The 20,142-nt window shown below is 44.0% G+C and overlaps 1 long non-coding RNA gene across 1 annotated transcript in view; it reads right to left on the bottom strand.

The window, feature by feature from the left end:
- LOC114810256 overlaps positions 1 to 17,139 on the bottom strand; it is a 30,874-nt gene extending 13,735 nt beyond the window's left edge. The window contains exon 1 of the long non-coding RNA XR_003757975.2: positions 16,948 to 17,139. This is a non-coding gene — a long non-coding RNA (uncharacterized LOC114810256). The remainder of the gene's footprint in view (positions 1 to 16,947) is intronic.
- Between the last annotated feature and the right edge of the window lie 3,003 nt (positions 17,140 to 20,142).

The raw sequence follows: 20,142 nt of genomic DNA, 5'->3' as shown, positions 1-20,142 counted from the left end.
GTGTTCTTTCCACTGAGCCATGCTGCCTGATTAACTTGTATCTACCCCAGTACGTAGATCAGTGCTGGGCACATAGTAAGTGCTGCATAAATATCATTATTACATAAATAAATATATTACGAATAGTAATAATAATAATAATGTTGGTATTTGTTAAGTGCTTACTATGTGCCGAGCACTGTTCTAAGCGCTGGGGTAGACACAGGGGAATCAGGTTGTCCCACGTGGGGCTCACAGTCAATCCCCATTTTACAGATGAGGTAACTGAGGCACCGAGAAGTGAAGTGACTTGCCCAAAGTCACACAGCTGACAAGTGGCCGAGCCGAGATTCGAACCCATGACCTCTGACTCCAAAGCCCGTGCTCTTTCCACTGAGCCACGCTGCTTTTGGCTGGGTTTCGTAGAGAGTAACGAGGTGAGGTAGGAGGGGACAAGGTGATCGAATGCTTTGAGGCAAATGGTGAGGAGTTTTTGTTTGATGCAGAGCTGGATGGGCAGCCACTGGAGTTTAAGGAGTGGGAAAACATGTCCTCAGTGTTTTTACAGATCAGGAAACTGAGCCATGGGGAAGTCAAAAGAGTGGTCATACAAAAGGCAAGTGGCAGGCCCAGGATGAGGACCCAGGCCTTGTGACCCTAGGCCCGATGATGATAATAAAAATAATAGTAATAGCAATAATAATATTTGCCAATCGAATTTATTGAGCACTTACTGCATACAGAGCACTATACTAAGCGATTGAGAGAGTACACTATAAAGCTGCATTCCCTGTCAACAACAAGCTTACCATCTAGAGATTGTCTCTTTGTTAAGTATTTATTACTTACCGAGCACTGTATCTTAAGTGCTGGGGCAAAGAGAGGATAAATGGAAGCAGTGTGGCCTAGTGGAAAGAGCATGGACCTGGAAGTCAGAAGTCCTGAGTTCTAATCCTGACTCCCTCACATGTCTACTGTGTGACCTTGGGCAAGTTACTTAACTTCTGAGTGCCTCAGTTCCTTCATCTGGATAGTGGGGATTGAGACTAAACTCCCCCGTGGCACGGTGACTGTCTTCAAACCAATTGTCTTGTATCTACCTCTGCACTTAAAACAGTGCTTGACACATAGTAAGCACTTAACAAGTACCATTGTAAGTGTTACAAATCATTCATTGGTATTTATTGAGCGCTTGTGTACAGACCACTGTACTAAGTGCTTGGCAGAGTACAACAATAAACAGACACATTCCTTGCTCACAATCACCTTAGAGTCTAGAAATAGATAAGACACAGCCCCTGTACCACAGTAGGCTCACGGTCTAAGGCAGAGGCGCTCTTTCCACTAGTTCATGCTACTTCTTTAACAGTGACAAGGTAAGTTTGTCTCGTCTTATGCTGTCGAGTCATCTCCGACCCTTAGCGACCCCACGGACACATCTCTCCCAGAACGCCCCACCTCCATCTGCCATCGTTCTGGCCGTGGGTCCATAGAGTTCTCCTGGTAAAAAGTATGGAAGCGGTTTACCATTGCAGTGAAATTGAGTCTCCGCCCTCGACTCCCATGCCGCTGCTGCCCAGCGCAGGTGAGTTTCGACACGCAGCAGGTGGCCTTGGGCTCCCTAACCACTGCCCAAGCTAGGAATGGAAGAGGTATGCCTCTCCGTGATTCTCCCTCCCCTAGTCGAGACTGGTAGAGGACTGGAAACTCTCCAGGTGCAACCCTGAGAGGCAAGGTAAGTTTAGGGTGTCTTAAAGGGTCTCTTGAGTTTACATTTCTGTGGACTCAAGTTCTGTGGAAAATTTCATTCATCTGGGAGAAGTCCAGGTGCCGGGTTCTAAATGGATCCAAATTTTAAGCTCTGAAGGCTTTGAAATGCAAATATTTTGAAGGAAACATAAGGTAAACATGAGTGCTTATTTTCCCCTAATGAAAACAATATGCTGTTTGCTATGAAATGTAAATAGGACCTAAATTACTTTAAAAACGAGGAGCTGTGTCTCTTTAGTGATATATTATATTATTTCCATTAGGCATTATGCATAATACCCTGCAATTCAAATCGTATCTTCCTAAATTTTGTTACTATGCATCCCTCAACACAGTCTTGGATTCCTTATTTTAAATATTTATGTTAAAGAATAGTACCACCTTCAGCTTTTCCCTGCTTTTCCAAAGAGGCACTTTTTTCCCGGTGAAACAATTTTTTTTTTCAATTCTCTCTCCATACTTAAAGGAAAATAAAAATCTGTAGCTGAAGGCATTTCACTGACTTGAAAGATTTTATGGTGCACTGAGTTCTAATCAACTATAATCTGAATTTAATGTTTTAAAAATACTTGGGTCCCAGTCCTGGGTTTCTGGTCACAGTATCTTACAATGCCCCTGTTGTCTAAAATGTAGAATCACATCCCGTGGCAGAACTTGCAGGAGCTAGGATTTTTTTCACCACCAGTTCAGATAAATGAATAATTAGTGATTGGAACCTATAATAATGAGGAACTCTGTGATCCTCCATGGATTCATTATGCACATCTATCTTCCTAATTACTATACCCAGCAGCAATAAGACAATGTAGTGCAATTCCACTTGGATTGTGTTTTGGCTCCTAATTTTTAACCAAATGAGCAGAAAAGTAGGATCAACTTTCATCACTCTAAATCATTTCTTTTCTTCAGAAGAAGGTTTGGAACTTGATGTCTCTTTCCCCACCAATTCTTCCTCTCCTACATCCCATCCTGCCCTTTGCTCGGGGTCTGAAGGGGTGCTATCATTACAGTTTTGGGAGGCCCACTCTTTTACTGAGTCTGTGAGCCTTCATGAGACAGAAATGATGTCCAATCTCATTATCTTGTTTCTACCCCAATGCTCAGAACAATGTTTGGCACATAGTAAACACTTAAATACCACAATCATTATTTTGGTATACCCACAGTTGCCCAGCTTTCCTAAGTCTTTTTTTTTTCATGACATCTAAGTGCTTACTATATGTCAGGCACTATATTATTCACTGGGGTAGATACAAGTTAATCCAGTTGGACACAATACCCATCCCAAATAGGACCCAGAGTCTTAATCCCCATTTTACAGATGAGGTAACTGTGGCCCAGAGAAGTTAAGTGACTTGTTCAAGGTCACATGGCATAGAAGTAGAGGAGCTGGGATTAGAACCCAGGTCCTTCTGACTCCCAGGCCTAAGCTCTATCCATTAGACCATGCTCCTTCCTTAGTCCTCATTCTTTTGTTCAATTGTATTTATCGATTCTTACAAAAAGCGCTGGGAAAGGAAAGGCCCCCAAACAATCTGTCAAAGTTAGAATGTGATTTTCTCCTTAGCAGTTTAAATGAACTTTGAAAGACATATCTACTTAATACAGTGGATGGTTCAGAGCATTTCTATACACACAAACTTGCCGTGGAATTATTTTAAAAGCAATTTGGTATATACCTCACATAAGAGGATCTTATTCTTTGGTTCCACCCAGAATTGGGGTGGTGTCCCAACCCACCTTCTTAAAGTGGATTTTAATCATCAATTCTAGGAGAGTTTAACATATAATCCAAAAATTAAAATTGACATTCTAGAGGTGGTCTAGCTCCCCGTGCATTTCTACACCTAATTTATGCCAGAAAGAAATAGTGGACTGGGGGAAAAGAGATAGAGGAGGTATATGATTGAGTCTATCCTTAATCACCTCTAGAAAGAGATGTTACTCAGCAACCCCGCTCTCCTTTTTCTTTCAGTGTTTTACCATTCTTTTGTCTGTAAGCTTAGCCATTCATGAAGAATAGAGTCAAGTTCAATTCCTCAAAAACCCAAGGGCTTTGCTCTAAACCCAAGATACATTAGCAGGAGCAGCTAATGATCAGAGCAAAAGAACAAAGACGGGGCAACATCCTTAAATTTGTCCTAAGCAAGGCCTACACACCCTGGAAGGTGCCGCTGAGTTCGGAGCCCATCACTGATGGAAGAAAGTGAATTAAAGAATGGAGCAGATGCATGGGAAGCAGGATGGTCTAGTGGACAAAGCATGGGCTTGGGAGTCAGAGGACTTGGATTCTAATCCCGGGTCTGCCATATGTCGGCTGTGTGGCCTTGGGTCATTCACTTCACTTCTCTGGGCCTCAGTTACCTCATTTGTAAAATGGGGACTCAGTGTAAGCCCCATGTGAGACAGGGACTGTGTCCAACCTGATTATCTTGTGTCTATTTCAGTGCTTAGAACAGTGCTTGACATGCAATAAACATTGGAATCCACAATCATCATTATTATTACTATTTACTTCCACCTGGTTTACCAGCTCCCAGCATAGTATATTTGGAGATGCTGCTTATTCGTGGGCACCAGAACAGTGCTTGGCACATAGTAAACACTGAACAAATACCACAATCATTATTATTATTAAGCTCCACCTAGTTTTCCAGTTCCCAGCATGGTATATTTGGAGACGCTTCCTACTCATGGGCATTAAGAATCTGCTGTGTGATCTTGGGCACATCACTTCACTGTGCCTCAGTTACCTCATCTGTAAAATGGGGAATGAGACCATCAGCCCTATGTGGGACAGGGACTGTGTCCAACCCAAATTACTTGTATCCACCACAGCGCTCATTCATTCATTCAACAGTACTGAGTGCTTACTATGTGCAGAGCACTGTACTAAGCGCTTGGAATGTACAATTCAGCAATAGATAGAGACAATCCCTGCCCAGTGACGGGCTCACAGTCTAATCAGGAGAGACAGATGAACAAAAAGACAGCATAATCACGATAAATAGAATCAAGGGGATGTACACCTCATTAACAAAATAGGGTAATAAAAATATATACAAATGAGCACAGTGCTGAGGGGAGGGGAAGGGAGAGGGGGAGGAGCAGAGGGAAAGGGGGCTTAGCTGAGGAGAGGTGAAGGGGGAGAGGGAGAGGGAGCAGAGGGCAGAGGGGGAGCAGAGGGCAGAGGGGGAGCAGAGAGGGAGCAGAGGGAAAAGGAATGTTCAGTCTGGGAAGGCCTCTTGGAGGAGGTGAGCTCTCAGTAGGGCTTTGAAGAGGGGACGAGAGTTAGTTTGGCGGAGGTGAGGAGGGAGGGCATTCCAGGACAGTGGGAGGACATGGGCCAGAGGTCGACGTTGGGATAGGTGTGAACGGAGGACGGTGAGGAGGTGAGCGGCAGAGGAGCGGAGCGTGCAGGGTGGGCAGTAGAAAGAGAGAAGGGAGGAGAGGTAGGAGGGGGCAAGAAGGGGAGGGAGAGCCTTGAAGCTCAGAGTTTTTGTTCCATGTGGAGGTTGACAGGCAACCACTGGAGGTTTTTAAGGAGGGGAGTGACAGGCCCAGAGCGTTTCTGCAGGAAGATGATCTGGGCAGCAGAATGAAGAATAGTCTGGAGTGGGGAGTGACAGGAGGAAGGGAGATCAGAGAGAAGGCTGACAGCGCTCAGTACAATGCCTTACACGTAGTAAGTGCTTAACAAATACCATAATTATTATTATTATTAGGAGTGTGCTCCTATTTCACATTCCTCCCCTCTTGCACTGGCACAAGCCAAACACAAACGGCGATGGGATGTGAGTCAGAAGTCTTTTCAGCAACTCTGGGAGCTCAGAGCTGCTTATCCTTGAAACTCTTGGACACCAAGTGTACATTCATTCTTTGGTGCAGCTCATTTAGAAATAACACAGCACCATAGTTGAAAAAGGTGCGAAAACACCCTGGAGTGTAGATGCAGGCTACGTCGACTAACATAGATGTTAGATGCTTTTTAGTGGGGCTCCTTCCCGAAGGCAGCGAAAGCCTCGGTCACTGAAGCGTGGGAGAGGGAGATGAGAGGAGAAGGTGGCAGCTGCCCATCTGGGCTCCTCACAAAGCAGAGGAGCAGCTGACTGGAAGCCCCCCCTCCCCCCACCGGCCTGGACCTCTACTTTGGTGTGCCGCCTCTAACGAGGGCCAGCGCATTCGATTCACAGGGCTCCCATTGACCGCAGTGGGAGCTCTGCTCAGGGCACAATAGCAGGATTAAACTAGAAATTTACACGGGACCAGAGTATTATTCTCATTGAGCATACGCACACACACACACAGCAAGCTGTTACAAAGCTTGTAGATGGTTTGTTAAAGGTGCATGGTCAAAGTCTCGTATTCAGTATTTTTTAGTCTCCAGATTCACCCACCTCCCTCTGTCAAAGTCCTAAATACTTGGCCCATACCTGTTCTCCCTCCTACATAGACTGTGAGCCCCATGTGGGACAGGGACCGTGTCCAACCTGATCGTCTTTTCTCTGGTCCAGTGCCTAATACAGTGCTTGGCATGTAGTAAATGCTTAATGCTACCCCTACTAATAATAATGATATAAAAGCCTCAAACAATCCTGTGGGCAGAGCGCTTTTTTGTTCACTTTCAAATTACAGGGTGTTTTTTTCCTGCTTTCCAACGTTGGAACTTGCGTTTCGAGACCGTAAACTCATTGTCTGCAGGGAATGCATCGACCAACTCTGTTGCAGTGTATTCTCCCACACACTTAGTACAGAGCTCTGCGTACTATATAATAAGTGCTCAATGAATACCATCGATAATTGTGATATCTAAAGGAGGGGGGGAAAGACATGAAAATAAATTGGGAGAGTATAATAGAGTAAGTAGACATAGTAATAATGGTGTTAAGTGCTTAAAAGGCTGGGGTAGATACAAGGTAATTGGGTTGGACGCAGCCCCTGTCCCACACAGGGCTCACAGTCTTAATCCCCATTTTACAGATGAGGGAACTAAGGCACAGAGAAGTTAAGTGATTTGCTCAAGGCCACACAGACAGGTGGCGGAGCAGGGATTTAAACCTATGACCTTCTGACTCCCAGGCTGTGCTCTATCCACTAGGCCATGACACGATTGCTGCCCTCTGCCTCAGGAAACTGCTTAAACAGCTGACAGTCTCCAATTTGTCCTCTCATCCAAATGCTGCCCTGAGAAATCTCACAGCAGGGCCCCAGCACCGGAGGCAAGCTGTCTGTGGAGAGGAGAACGGCATAAAAACACCAAAACAAACTGAGCTCAGGGTCCCAAAACCTAGGCAGGCTGTCTGTGGAGAGGAGAACGGTGTAAAACACTAAAAATCCCTGACCTTAGGGCCTCAAAACCCGGGCAGGTTGTCTGTAGGGAGGAGAATGGTGTAAAACACTAAAACACCCTGAGCTCTCCAGGGATGCCTGTCAGATGAACAGACTCCCAGACTGAACGTACAGGAAATTGCAAGCACATGGTTAACATCCACACATTGCCCAGGCGAACACAGGAGAAACGTGACCATTTTATCCATATTTCAGGACGGCACATCCCAAATGTGTGGGGCAGCAAGCCGGGATTGCACTAGCAGGTGTTCGTCTTCACTGCCCCCCCCCCCGGTTGAGGGATTTTTCTGACGGAGTTGTGGTGGGTTTGTGGGGCCCAAGCTCAGGATTCAGCTCACTGGAATTGAGTGAGCTGGCCTTGTCTTCGACCAGTGACCCTTCAAATGCCTCATTTGAAAATGAAACTATTTGTCCCTGGTAGGAGTAGCAAGATCCCAGAGCAGCTGAACCCAGGATGCTTTTGTCTTTCCCGCAAATTCAATCCAGTCTTGCTATTGTTTCTCTTTGGCGAGTATCATTTAAAATGTGGCACAGATGAGAACAGTATGTCTTCTAGGACAAACCAAGATGTAAGTACCCATTTCAAACATCAACTCAGTAAGAATCCAGGGTAGCAAGCTTCAGTGACTCCAGTAATTGAGCCATTTAATATTAAATTGTAGTATTTACCATGCGTCGGGTGTCACAAGCCCCCAGTTGGTACCAACCAGGACCTTCCTGGACCAGGGGAGCCTCGGTGACACGTAATAGAAGTCAAACCACACCTCTGATCACCAAGGTTACTGTGAAAAGCTTTTACTCAGTTTTACCAATGTGCAAGGGAGTGACATATACATACACTCACTCGGTCCACTCCACCCAGGTCCAATACCAGTCTGTGGCCAAAGGAGCCCTTTTGGCATTGCTTCCCCCCCCTCCCCCAAGTGCTGCTCTCAGCCCTTCCTTCTTACTTCTGCTCCTCTGCACGCTGTCTCCAGGTGCCTCCCTTGTCTACATGCCCCCGCTGCAATTCAAAGGGGCCACCTTTTTATCTGCTTTAGGTATGTGAGCTGTGGCACTGTATAGAACAGGGAGAGAAAGCCCTGCCTCCCTCCATTCTACAACCCAACAATCACCTGCCTCAGGTAGAGTGCATCAGTGCCTTTGCAAAGTCTCTTTCTTGTTATTATTCGGGGGATCACAAAGAGTTATGAAAAAGGCAGCTTGTTGTGGGCTCACCACACCAAGTACCTTTCGATCAGATCAGACAGACTCTCTATCCTACATGGGCCTCACGGTCTAACTGGGGATGGAAAACAAGTATTGAATCTCTATTTTACAGATGATGAAACCGAGGCACAGAGAAGTTAAGCAACTTATCCAAATGACACAGCAGGCAAGTAGCGGAGCCAGCATTAAAACCCAGATTCTCTGATTCCCAGCCTTGTGCTCTTTACACTAGGCCACACTGCTTCATCTTGACACAGGATATGATTTTCAAGGCCTAGTAGAAAGCAGGATTGCCTAGCGGAAAGAGTATAGGCCTGGAGATCAAAGGAACGGGGTTCTTATCCTGACTCTGCCACTTGACTGCTGTGTGACCCTGGGCAAGTCACTTCTCTGTACCTCAATCTCCTCAGACTGTGAGCTCTGCAGGGTTAGGGACTGTGTTCCCTCCTGATTTTCTTCTATCTACCACGGCACTTAGAACAGTGCTTAACTATTAGTATTATTACTGATATTAAGGACTCACCAGTGAACATTTAAGGTGTCTTCTGGGTGTCTAATTCATCTCAATTCAGTGATATTGATTGACCACTTACTGTATGCAAAGCACTGTATTAAGCCCTTGGGAGAGTACACACAGAGTTAGTAGACATATTCCCTGCCTATAATGAGCTTACAATCAAGCAGGAAAGTAGAAAATTCTGGGATAGTAGAATGTCAGATTTGTGCCCCATCTTGGACAGCATGGTGAACCGGCAGTCATGTTGGAGACTTGGACACTTACAAAGAAAGAAGATAAGCTCACTCCTTATGGAACTCACTATTGAATGGAGCCAAAACATGAACCCTTTTGGAAAAGCTTGGCCCCAGTGGCCAAACTCTGCTTGAAAACAATGGCCCAAGAAGTTTTCCTGGAACACAGATATCATAGAATCAACCTGAAAGTCTGACATGGCCAAAAGGAGATCTGGATTAGATAGAGAGGACATCTTGAGTTTACAGTCCCAGAACAACCTGGCTAATTTTCATCATTCTAAAAAAAAAAAAAAAAAAAGAAAAAGATTTTGAAGGCCAGATTTCACCCAAATGAGAATTTCAGATGATTTATATATCCTAGCAGAACAGAGCTCTAACCACTAGAAGGTTCTGCATGTATATCTGCAAAGAGAAACATACCTAAGGAATAATATTTATTCTTCAAAGCCTTCAATTTAAGTGTTTTATATCCATTTTTACAATACTGATGTTTTATTCTTGCACTGAGAAGTTCAAAAACAAATCTGTCTTCTATTCTGCAGAAGCATGCATAAAGCTGATGGTCTAAATTCTAACCATCTTGACTGAGCTTTGCAAATATTACTGACAAATGTGATCTTTCCCAGAATCAACACAAATGTCAGGACTCCCTGACATTCCCAGATCCAGACCTGAAGGTTTGAATAGTGGTGAAAAAATTAAAGTGATGAAAACTGGAGCAATGAATCAATCGGTGCATGGTACGTGTTAAGCACTTACTGTGTGCAGATCACTATTAAGAGCTTGGGAGAGGACAACATGACAGAGTTAGTAAACTCATTCTCTGCCCAAAAGGAGCTTGCAGTCCAGAGGGTAAAAGAGACATCACAGGAGATTAGGGAGAGGGGTAATAGTAGAATATCAAATATGTTTGATTATCAAAAAACTCCTCACCATTGACATTAAAGCCCTCAGTCACCTTGCTCCCCCCCCACCTCACCTCACCACTCTCCTAATAAAACTCCAGCCTGCACACTTCACTCCTCCTGTACCTCAATCTCATCTATCTCACTGCTGATCTCTCACCCACATTCTGCCTCTGTCCTGGAATGCCCTCCCTCTTGACAGACAATTACTCTTCCCTCCTTCAAAGCCTTTTGGAAAGCACATCGCCCCCAAGAGACCTTCCCTGATTAAGCTCTCCTTTCCTCTTTTCACACTCCCTTCTGCATCGCTCTGATTTGTTCCCTTTATTCATCCCCCCTCCCAGCCCCAAAGCACTTGTGTACACATCTGTACTTTATTTTAATGTCTGTTTGTCCCTCTAGACTATAAGCTCATTGTGGGCAGGGACTGTGTCTATTATATTGTACTCTACCAAGAGCTTAGTACAGAGCTCTGCAGACAGTAAGTGCTCCGTAAATACTATTGACTGATAATCAGACACTCAAATTATTTCTGTGAGAATTTTTTTTCCTTTCTAGAACTACATTATAGTATTAAAACAAATTCATTTTCACACTTGGTACATTTTCCTTATATTGGCATTTCACTCAGAGTGAGACCAAGCTGGCCAATTTCTACTATGTTCACCTACTGGTTTTTAGGATTAATTCTTGAGATTTGGTAGCAAATGTTGCAGAGTGATATTCCACTTCTCAGTACTGCTAATTTCCCCAAATTCCCTAGGAATCACATTCTAGAAACAAAACTTACATTTGTTGGAGGTTTTGTTGAAGCAGCATGGCTTAGTGGAAAGAGCACAGGCTTGGGAGTCAGAAGACGTGGGTTCTAATCCCAGCTCTGCCACTTGTCACTGTGGGACCTTGGGCAAGCCACTTCAATTCTCTGGGACTCAGTTACCTCATCTGTAAAATGGGGATTGACTGTGAGCCCCAAGTGGGACAGCCTGATTACCTTGAATCTACCCCAGGACTTAGAACACGGTTTGGCACATAATAAGCACTTAAATACCAACACCAACCAATAACCAATACCAAATATGAACAACCAATAACAAAGAAAGCTTTTACTTGCCCTGCAATATCCACTCAATATAAATCTAATAACTTTACTTTTAGCAACTATTTTGTATCTTATCTGATGAAACCAAATTTCTACTTCCCAACTCCACCATCAGATCTTCTTACTGAAAGTAGGGTGAAACCAGAAAACGCCCCCCCCCCCCCAAAATTTGGGTTGTGTTTCTTCACATTTTCAATGCCAAAATATTAATTTTGCTAATAAATTCATCAGGGAAGAATTAGGATGTAACACTTTGGGGTGAGAAATTGTTAATGTCATCAATATTACCAGTATGCTTTCTGGAATCTAGAGTCAGAAATGTTTAGTTATTTGGAAAATGCATCAATTTTTTTTTTCTGGGATTATTTCCATTCTCTCAACAACTCAGCAAAAGATTTGAAATTTCTCTGGGTGTCTGGACCCCTTCACGAGTCCCCCAGGCTCATACCAAGACCTTTCTGAACCCGGAGCCTCAGTGATACATAGTAGAAGTCAAACCACACCACTGACCACCAAGGTTACTGTGGAAAGTTTGTTTTTTTTTTTAAACTTCATTTTGTCAATGTGCAAGGGAATGACATCCATACACATTCACTCCACTCCGCCAAGGGTCCAATACCAGTCTTCTGGTCAAGGGAGCCCATTCTGCCAATCCTTTCTGCTTCCAAGTGCTGTTGCCTCCTGCTGCTTCTGCTTGTCTCTCTACTTGCTTCTGCTCTAGGTGCTTCCTTGTGATTCAAAACGAGCCCCTTTTATCTGCCTTAGGCATCACAGCTGTGGCTCTACATGGCAGTCATTGATTGGTCCAGGTCAAACAGAGAAAGGCCATGACTCCCTCCCCAATCAACTCCCACAGGCCAGCAATCACCTGTCTCAGGTAGAGCCCATCAGTGACTTCACCAATCTCTTCCTTGTTGTTGTTCACAGGATCACAGTCACTTGAATTGTGTATTCCAAGTGCTTAATACGGTGTTCTGCACATAGTAAATGCTCAATACTATTGAATGAATGAATAATAAGGCAGCTGATTGTGGGCTCACCACAGCCCCAGCCGTCAGCTTTGGCTCATCTCTTATGGGAAAGTAGGTCAAATCGTATTTAGCACTTACTGTGTGCAGAGCACCGTACTAAGCATTTGGGAGAGTACAACAATAAACAGACAATTCCCTTCCCACAAAGAGTTCACAATCTAGAGAGTGTCATCATTCTTGCTCCACAATTGATCCTAAAAGTCTAATACAAATGTCCATGATCACCAGAGAACAAATTAAACTCAAAGTCAATCTCAGTGCTCTGTACACAGTAATCATTCAGTAAATACCATTACTTGACTGGTGATTGGTTGATTGATCTCTACACTGTTGGTATTGGAATAATAATAATGATAAGCACATACTATATGCCAGGCACTATACTAAGTGCTGGGGTAAATACAAGATAATCAAGTTGGACACAGTCCCTGTCCTGCATAGGGCTCAGGTGACCTGTGATTGTAGCTAGAATTGAATTCTTTCTGCAGATCTTAAGAACCCGGTGAAGTGCATTTTGAAACTTTCATAATATTCAGTTATCAGACACTTTGATTAAGAGGTTGGATGCTTACATTCTTAGGGCTGCTTGAGAACTGCAGTGTAACCGCTTCATAGAGGGATATGAAGTTTCAAGGTAAATCTTTAGCTTTCTTTTCTTAAGGCTTAGGCTGCCAAACATTCATCTGACTCAAGCAGGAAATATGAAATTTCTAAATTTCTTCTCAGGATAGAATAAAAAAATCAGGATGAACTATACTTTTCCACCCCCCCCCCCATATTTAAGGTGTTGAATGAAATTTTTAGGAATCATTATCAGTGAAGCATTTTAAAAAGGATACATTCTCATTTACCCATTCAACTCCACATCAAACAAAAAATTCCTTCCCACTAGCTTTAAAACATTTCCATCAGCTTTCATATTACTGATCTCCTCTTTTCTCCAACTACACACAATGCTGAATTCCCTGTTCTTTTCAAGATAACTTTCTCTCCATGCCTCTCTTGTCTCTTCCATTTCTGACCCCTAACACATTCTTTTTTGTGCCTCCAAATCTGCCAGTTTCTCCCCAGTTTCCAAAGCCTCCTGAAACCCCACCTCCTCCTGAGGATTTCTCTGATGAGTTCTTCCCAGATCACATCCTCTCTTCAATCATCTCATCTTAGAACTTTTGCACTTATTTCCTCTAATTGTACTTCTGAAAATACTGTTTTACATTCTTTTCTATTTGACTGTTTCTTCCTTCTATCTGCAAATTATTTAATGTCCCCCTCTACAAGATTACAAACTCCTTGTTGGCAGGGAACTAATTCTTCTTCCCAAGAGCCTAATACAGTGCTCTGCTCTCAGAAAGTGCTCAGTAAATACTGCTGTTTAATTGATTGATTGATATATTTTCCTCTGTGGTCCTGCCTAAACCCTAATGATTTGATGAACTAGGAAGGAGAAGGAGAGTCTCTTCCAATCTGAGGAGAGAGTCCTGTCAGGGGGTTTAGGTGCTGGTGGTAATGGCCAAGTGCTTACTATGCTCAAATAACTGTTTTTTTAAAATGATAATGATATTTGCTAAGTGTTTACTGTGTGTCAAGCACTGTTCTATGTGCTGGGGTAGATACAAGGTAATCAGGTTGTCCCACATGGGGCTCACAGACTTAAGCACTGGAGTAGATACACACTAATCAGGTTTGACACAGTCCACGGCCCACATGTACTCACAATCTTAATCCCTATTTTACAGATGAAGTAACTGAGGCCCAGAGAAGTCAAGTGAGTTGCCCAATGTCACACGTGCCAGATCTGGGATTAGAAGCCAGGTCCTTCTGACTCCCAAACCCATGCTCTGATACAAGATAATCAGATGGGCCCAGTAGTTGGCTTATATGGGGCCAAGAGCTAAAGAGAAGTTTGGTCAATTTTGGTTGGGTTGAACTAACCAGCTTCTTCCTTTGTAGGTTCATCTATGGCTAATGACCAGTAGGGCCATTAGAGCATAGGCTCCTTTTTATGGTATTTGTTAAGCACTCACTACCAATCAGTGAATCAATCATATCTATTGACCATTTACTATATGCCGGGCACCATACTAAGCACTTGGGAGAATATAACACAACAATATAACAAACATTCCCTGGTCACAATGAGCTTACAGTTTGGAGGGGAAGACAGACTGACATAAATAAATTACAGATATGTACATAGGTGCTGTGGGCTTGGGGGAGGGGGGCAAGGGAGCAAGTCAGGATGATGCAGAAAGGAGTGGGAAGAGAGGAAATGAAGGGGCTAGTCAGGAGGAGGAGATGTGCCTTCAGCAAAGCTTTGAAGGTGGGGAGAGTAATTGACTGGAAAGACCACGGGCTTGGGAGTCAGAGGTCATGGGTTCTAATCCCACTCGGCCATTTGTCAGCTCTGTGACTTTGGGCAAGTCACTTAACTTCTCTGGGCCTCAGTTACCTCATCTGTAAAATGGGGATTGAGACTGTGAGCCCCACGTGGGACAACCTAATCACCTTGTATCTACTCCAGCGCCTAGAACAGTGCTTGGCACATAGTAAGCACTTAGCCAATACCATCATTCTTATTATTATATGAAAAGGAAGGGCATTCCGGGCCAGAGGCTGGATGTGGGCGAGGGGTTGGTGGTGAGATAGGTAAGATTGAGGTCCAGCAAGAAGGTTGGCATTAGAGGAATGAAGTACGCAGGCTGGGTTGTAGTAGGAGAGTAGTGAGGTGAAGTTCAAGGGGGCAAGCTGATTGAGTTCTTTAAAAGCAATGGTGAGGAGATTCAGTTTAATATGGAGATGGATGAGTAACCATTGGAGGTTCTTGAGCAATGGGCTATGTGCCAGGCACTGTACTATGAACTAGGGTAGATACAAGCTAACCAGGTTGGACCAAGTCCAGTCTTTACCCCCTTTTTACAGCTGAAGTAACTGAGGCCCAGAGAAGGTAAGTGACTTGCCCAAGGTCACACAGCAGACAAGTGGCAGAACTGGGATTAGAACCCAGGTCCTCTGACTGAGGCTCTTTTGGGGCAGGGGTTGTTTTGTGCTTCTGTTGCTCATTTGCACTCAGGAAGCATTCAGTAAGTACCATTAGCACAACCACTACTGCTCTTCTTCCAGCACAGAGGAGGGAGCAATGAGGTTCCCACACTAGGGATCCACATAAACATAGATATATCCTCATCAGATGGAAGGATAATAAGGTATACTTGAACATACTGCGTATATTTACGAGGGTCCCCATGGCAAATAAAGCCAGAGATTCATTCCAATCAGACAATCCATGGTATTTGAGTGCTTACTGCATGCAGAGCACTGTTTTAAGTGCTTGGGAGAGTACAGCCTAACAAAATTGGTAGACACATTCCCTGCCTACAATGAGTATACAGTTACCACGATCCCGGGACCCAGCTCAGGCTAGACTGTGGAGAGTAAGGCTTGGGTAGAGCTCAAGATTTTAGACCTGTGAAGGGGTCTAAATCTTCCAAACTGGGTTTGTTACAAGGTAGATTGAACTTCAGAGAGAATGCCTATTTTTGCAGGCATGCAAAGCCTATCATTGAAACAACTTGTAAAACGACCATGTAATTATAGATTGTGCTTATTTTCTTTTTTTAATATGCAGTAAAGCTCATTAAAACTTATCAAGCACAGCTGAATTTTAATGCTGCTATCAAGACTTTGAGAACCACTCATCTATAGGAGCTGATATGCTCACCAATCAATTGGTATATGGAGAGCTCAGTCAGATCACTAACCCTTTTGAACATTGCTGCCCAAACCTTCTCTTGCTACCTCATCTGAATGAAGGTGGTGAGATGACTGTTTCGAAAATGTCTATTTGCAAATGTACTGGACAAAATTAATCCTGAAAGCTAGATTTAAAAAAAATAGGCAAGGAGTTAATTATTCAAATAAAACCAAGGAGAGTCAAGCATTAAGATCTGTATGTTTTACAGCCCATCATCGTTGTTTCTCTTCTTTGTTTATGGCAAGGAGATGAATGAAATATTTAACCGTTAGTCCAGAGATAAGGATTTTCCCTTAAAAGGCTATGAAAAATGTAGAGACTTCGGGGTTTAGAGAGAGCCCCACCGGCAAAGATAATACAAGCACTGACCCAAGCATGCCTACACTCAAGAAGATTCTTAAAAGTGGTTTTAAAATAAACATGTTGGTATGGGTGTTTTGGGGGTTTCTTTTGCAGAAACCCATTTCATTCACATCTTATTGAATCACTCTTGAACAAGCCCAGGAAATTCTAGAAATTGGTCTTACCCATTCCTGTATAGGAGGCTCCTGATCCAGACTGACCAAATCTAGAGCTTGAAGGAGATAGGGAACTCAGAGAAGCACCTGAGAAGAAACCAGAAAAGCTATAGCCTCCTCCCTCAACACCTAAGGAGACCCAAGAAGGTTGGAAGAATTTAGTAGCAGTCCCTCCTGCTCCTGACTGTAAGCCCATCAAAGGGCAGGGACTGTCTCTGTTAATAATTTGTCCATTCCAAGCACTTAGTACAGTGCTCTGCACATAGAAGGAGCTGGCAGAGTTAGTTGTGGGGAACTTCAGGGAGAAAGCAGGAGCCAAGAAAGGGATCCCCCCACCCTATTTTTTTTTTAACATTTGTCAAGCACTTAGTGTGTCAGGCACTGTACTAAACACTGGAGTAGATAGAGGCTAATTGTCATAAATATCTCCCCACAGTTCATATCAACCAGGACCTTTATCGACCAAGGAACCCTCAGTGACTCAAAGTTCAAACTACACCTCTGATCACCCAAGTTACCATGAAAAGTTTTTCTACTTAGCTTTACCAACATACAAGGGAGTGACACATACACAAAGACTCACTCTTCTAAGGGTCCAGTATCAACCTGTGGTCAAAGGAGCCCATTCTTCCAATGCTTCTTTCTGCTTCCACGTGCCACTCTCCAATATGCTTCTATGCCACCATGCTGCCTCCAAAAAAAAAAAAAAAAAAAATTCCATTTATGCCTCAAAGCAACCACCTTTTATCTGTTTTAGGAACAACAGCTGTGGCTCTGTGTTACAATCATCACTTGGTCCAGGCCCTTTATGGGGTAGAACAGGGAAAGTCCCCCCTCCCTCCATACTCCGCCCCCACAGGCTCACAGTCACCTGTCTCAGGTAGAGCCCATCAGTGGTTTCTCAAAGTCTCTTCTTTTTTGTTGTTTATGGGATCACAAAGAGTCTCTAACAAGGCAGCTTGTTGTTGGTTTACCACACTAATCAGGTTGGAAACAGAGCTTGTCCCCCATGGAGCTCTCAGTCTTAATTGCCATTTTACAGGTGAGGTAACTGAGGCCCAGGGAAGTTAAGTGACTTGCCCAGGGTCATACAGCAAACAAGTAGCAAAGTGGGGATTAGAACCCAGGTTCTCCTGATTCCCAAGCCCGTGCTCTATCCACTAGGCCATGCTGCTTCTCATAAGAGGAGAGGAGCAGTGTGGCTTAGTGGAAAGAACATAGGTTTGGAAGTCAGAGGTCATGGGTTCTAATTCCAGCTCTGCCACTTATCAGCTGTGTGACTTTGGGTGAGACACTTGACTTCTCTGTGCTTCAGATACCTCATCTGTAAAATGGGGATTAAGACTTGAACCTCACATGGGGCAACCTGATTACCTTGTATCTAGCCAGAGCTCAGAACAGTGCTTGGCACGTAGTAAGCACTTAACAAATACCATCATCATTATTATTATAAGAGACTCTTTTGACAGGTCTCTGGGCAGGCCTCCTGCCTCTCCTCCCCCAAGATCCTGTAATGTGGTTCTGTCAGTGTTTGACACATAATGCCCTCCAAAATACACACCCCCCCCCCACCAAAGGAGTCCCCACCCAGTGGAGATCCCCTACCCTCGAATTAAGAAGACATTGTCGTAGATATGATTCTGTAAGGCTTATTTCCTATCCAGTGAGGATGAGGCTCAGTGGAAAGAACGTGGGCCTGGGGGTCAGAACCCCTTGTTGGGTAGAGATTGTCTCTATCTGAAGCCAAATTGTACATTCCAAGTGCTTAGTACGGTGCTCTGCACACAGTAAGCGCTCAATATATATGAATGAATGAATGAATGAATGGGTTCTAATCCCGGCTCTGCCACTTGTCAGCTGTGTGACTTTAGGCAAGTCACTTGGAAAGAGCACGGGCTTTGGAGTCAGAGGTCATGAGTTCGAATCCCAGCTCTGCCACTTGTCAGCTGTGTGACTGTGGGCAAGTCACTTCACTTCTCTGTGCCTCAGTTCCCTCATCTGTAAAATGGGGATGAAGACCGTGAGCCCCACGTTGGACAACCTGATTCCCCTGTGTCTACCCCAGCGCTTAGAACAGTGCTCTGCACATAGTAAGCGCTTAACAAATACCAACATTATTATTCTCTGTGCCTCAGTTAACTCATCGGTAAAATGGGGATGAAGACTGTGGGCCCTATGTGGGAGAACCTGATTACCTTGTATCGTCCCCAGTGCTTAGAACAGTGCTCGGCATATAGTCAGTACTTAAATGCTCTCCTATAATCAGTGACACTTACTGAGCACCTGCTGAATGCTAGGACCTTAGGAGATGACAGCACACAGTCCCCGCTTTCAAAGAGCTGATAATGGCCCTTACATCTAGATTTATACCTTTTATTCACCCCTCTCTCAGTCCCACGGCACTTACTATACCTATCCATAATTTGTTTTAATGTCTGTCTTCCCCTCTAGACTGCCAGTTCCTCATGGGCAGGGAACATATCTACCAACTCTCTTACATTGTACTCTCTCAAGTTCTTAGTACAGTGCTCTGCACACAGCAAGCACTCAATAAATACCACTGATGGATTGATTGATTCTGGTGCTTCAGGAAACTGTAGGCTGGAACTTCAGAGTGATTCCTGAGCAACAGCAGGCTCCCTCTCTCTCTTTCTCTCTCTCTCACACACACATTAGACTATATCCCCAATCTGCTCTTTGTCTTACTCAGAAGCCCAGTGAGCACTGTTAGCCTCATAGCCTATAATTTCTTTCTTTTCTTTTCTTTTCTTTTCTTTTCTTTTCTTTTCTTTTCTTTCCTTCCTTCCTTCCTTCCTTCCTTCCTTCCTTCCTTCCTTCCTTCCTTCCTTCCTTCCTTCCTTCCTTCCTTCCTTCCTTCCTTTTTCTTTCTTTTCTTTCTTTCTTTATGTCTGTCTCCCCCTCTAGACTGTAAGTGCATTGTGGGCAGGGAATACATCTATTTATTGTATATTGTACTCTCCCAAGCACTTAGTACAGTACTTTGCACACAGTAAGATAGGGCTTTGCACACAGTAAGTGCTCAATACATAGGATTAAATGAATGAATGAATGTGCACCCTGTATCTTCACTCAGTGCATGCAGCCTTTGGCCTCTGTGCAGGATCCTGCATCATCTTGGCCTTTTTGCAATATCTCTCAGGGGGCATTGATCATCAGATTGGTCAACCCAAAAACTCCCTCCCCGCAGTTCTTCCTGGAACCTGCTTCTTATGGTTCTCTCAACTCAATCAATCAGTTGTATTTATTGAGCACTTACTATATGCAGAGCACTGTACAAAGCAATTGGGAGAGTACAATACAACAGAATTAGCAGGTACGTTCCCTGCCCTCTCCGGACTCTGGGTTGGGCTCTTCTGAATTTGCCCAGGTGTAAACACGGGGGCTTTTCTGGGTGTGTTATAGAAACTCATCACTATTCATGTCTCCCCCAGACAAAGAGTAGCCTGCTTCTCCTGAACACACACTATTCTAATTGTGGTATTGGTTAAGCATTTACTATGTGCCAAGCAACCTATTAAGCTCAGGGATTGATGTGAGTTAATCAGATCAGAAGGTCACATCATCGCATGTGAGTCATCCTCAGTTTGAGTTGCCTACAGCCCCCTAATCCTTCAGCAGCTCTGACTGCCAATTGCACAGTTTCCCCACTGGTCCCCAGCCTCGCCCCTTGTTCATTCATTCCTTCTTTCATTCATTCATTCAATCACATTTATTTAGTGCTTACTATGTGCAGAGCACTGTACTAAGCGCTTGGAAT

The sequence above is a fragment of the Ornithorhynchus anatinus genome, chromosome 3 (genome assembly GCF_004115215.2).
Source record: "Ornithorhynchus anatinus isolate Pmale09 chromosome 3, mOrnAna1.pri.v4, whole genome shotgun sequence".
Lineage (NCBI taxonomy): Eukaryota > Metazoa > Chordata > Mammalia > Monotremata > Ornithorhynchidae > Ornithorhynchus > Ornithorhynchus anatinus.
Note: the sequence above shows the minus strand (reverse complement) of the source record. Positions and strands in the feature narration are given on the sequence as shown.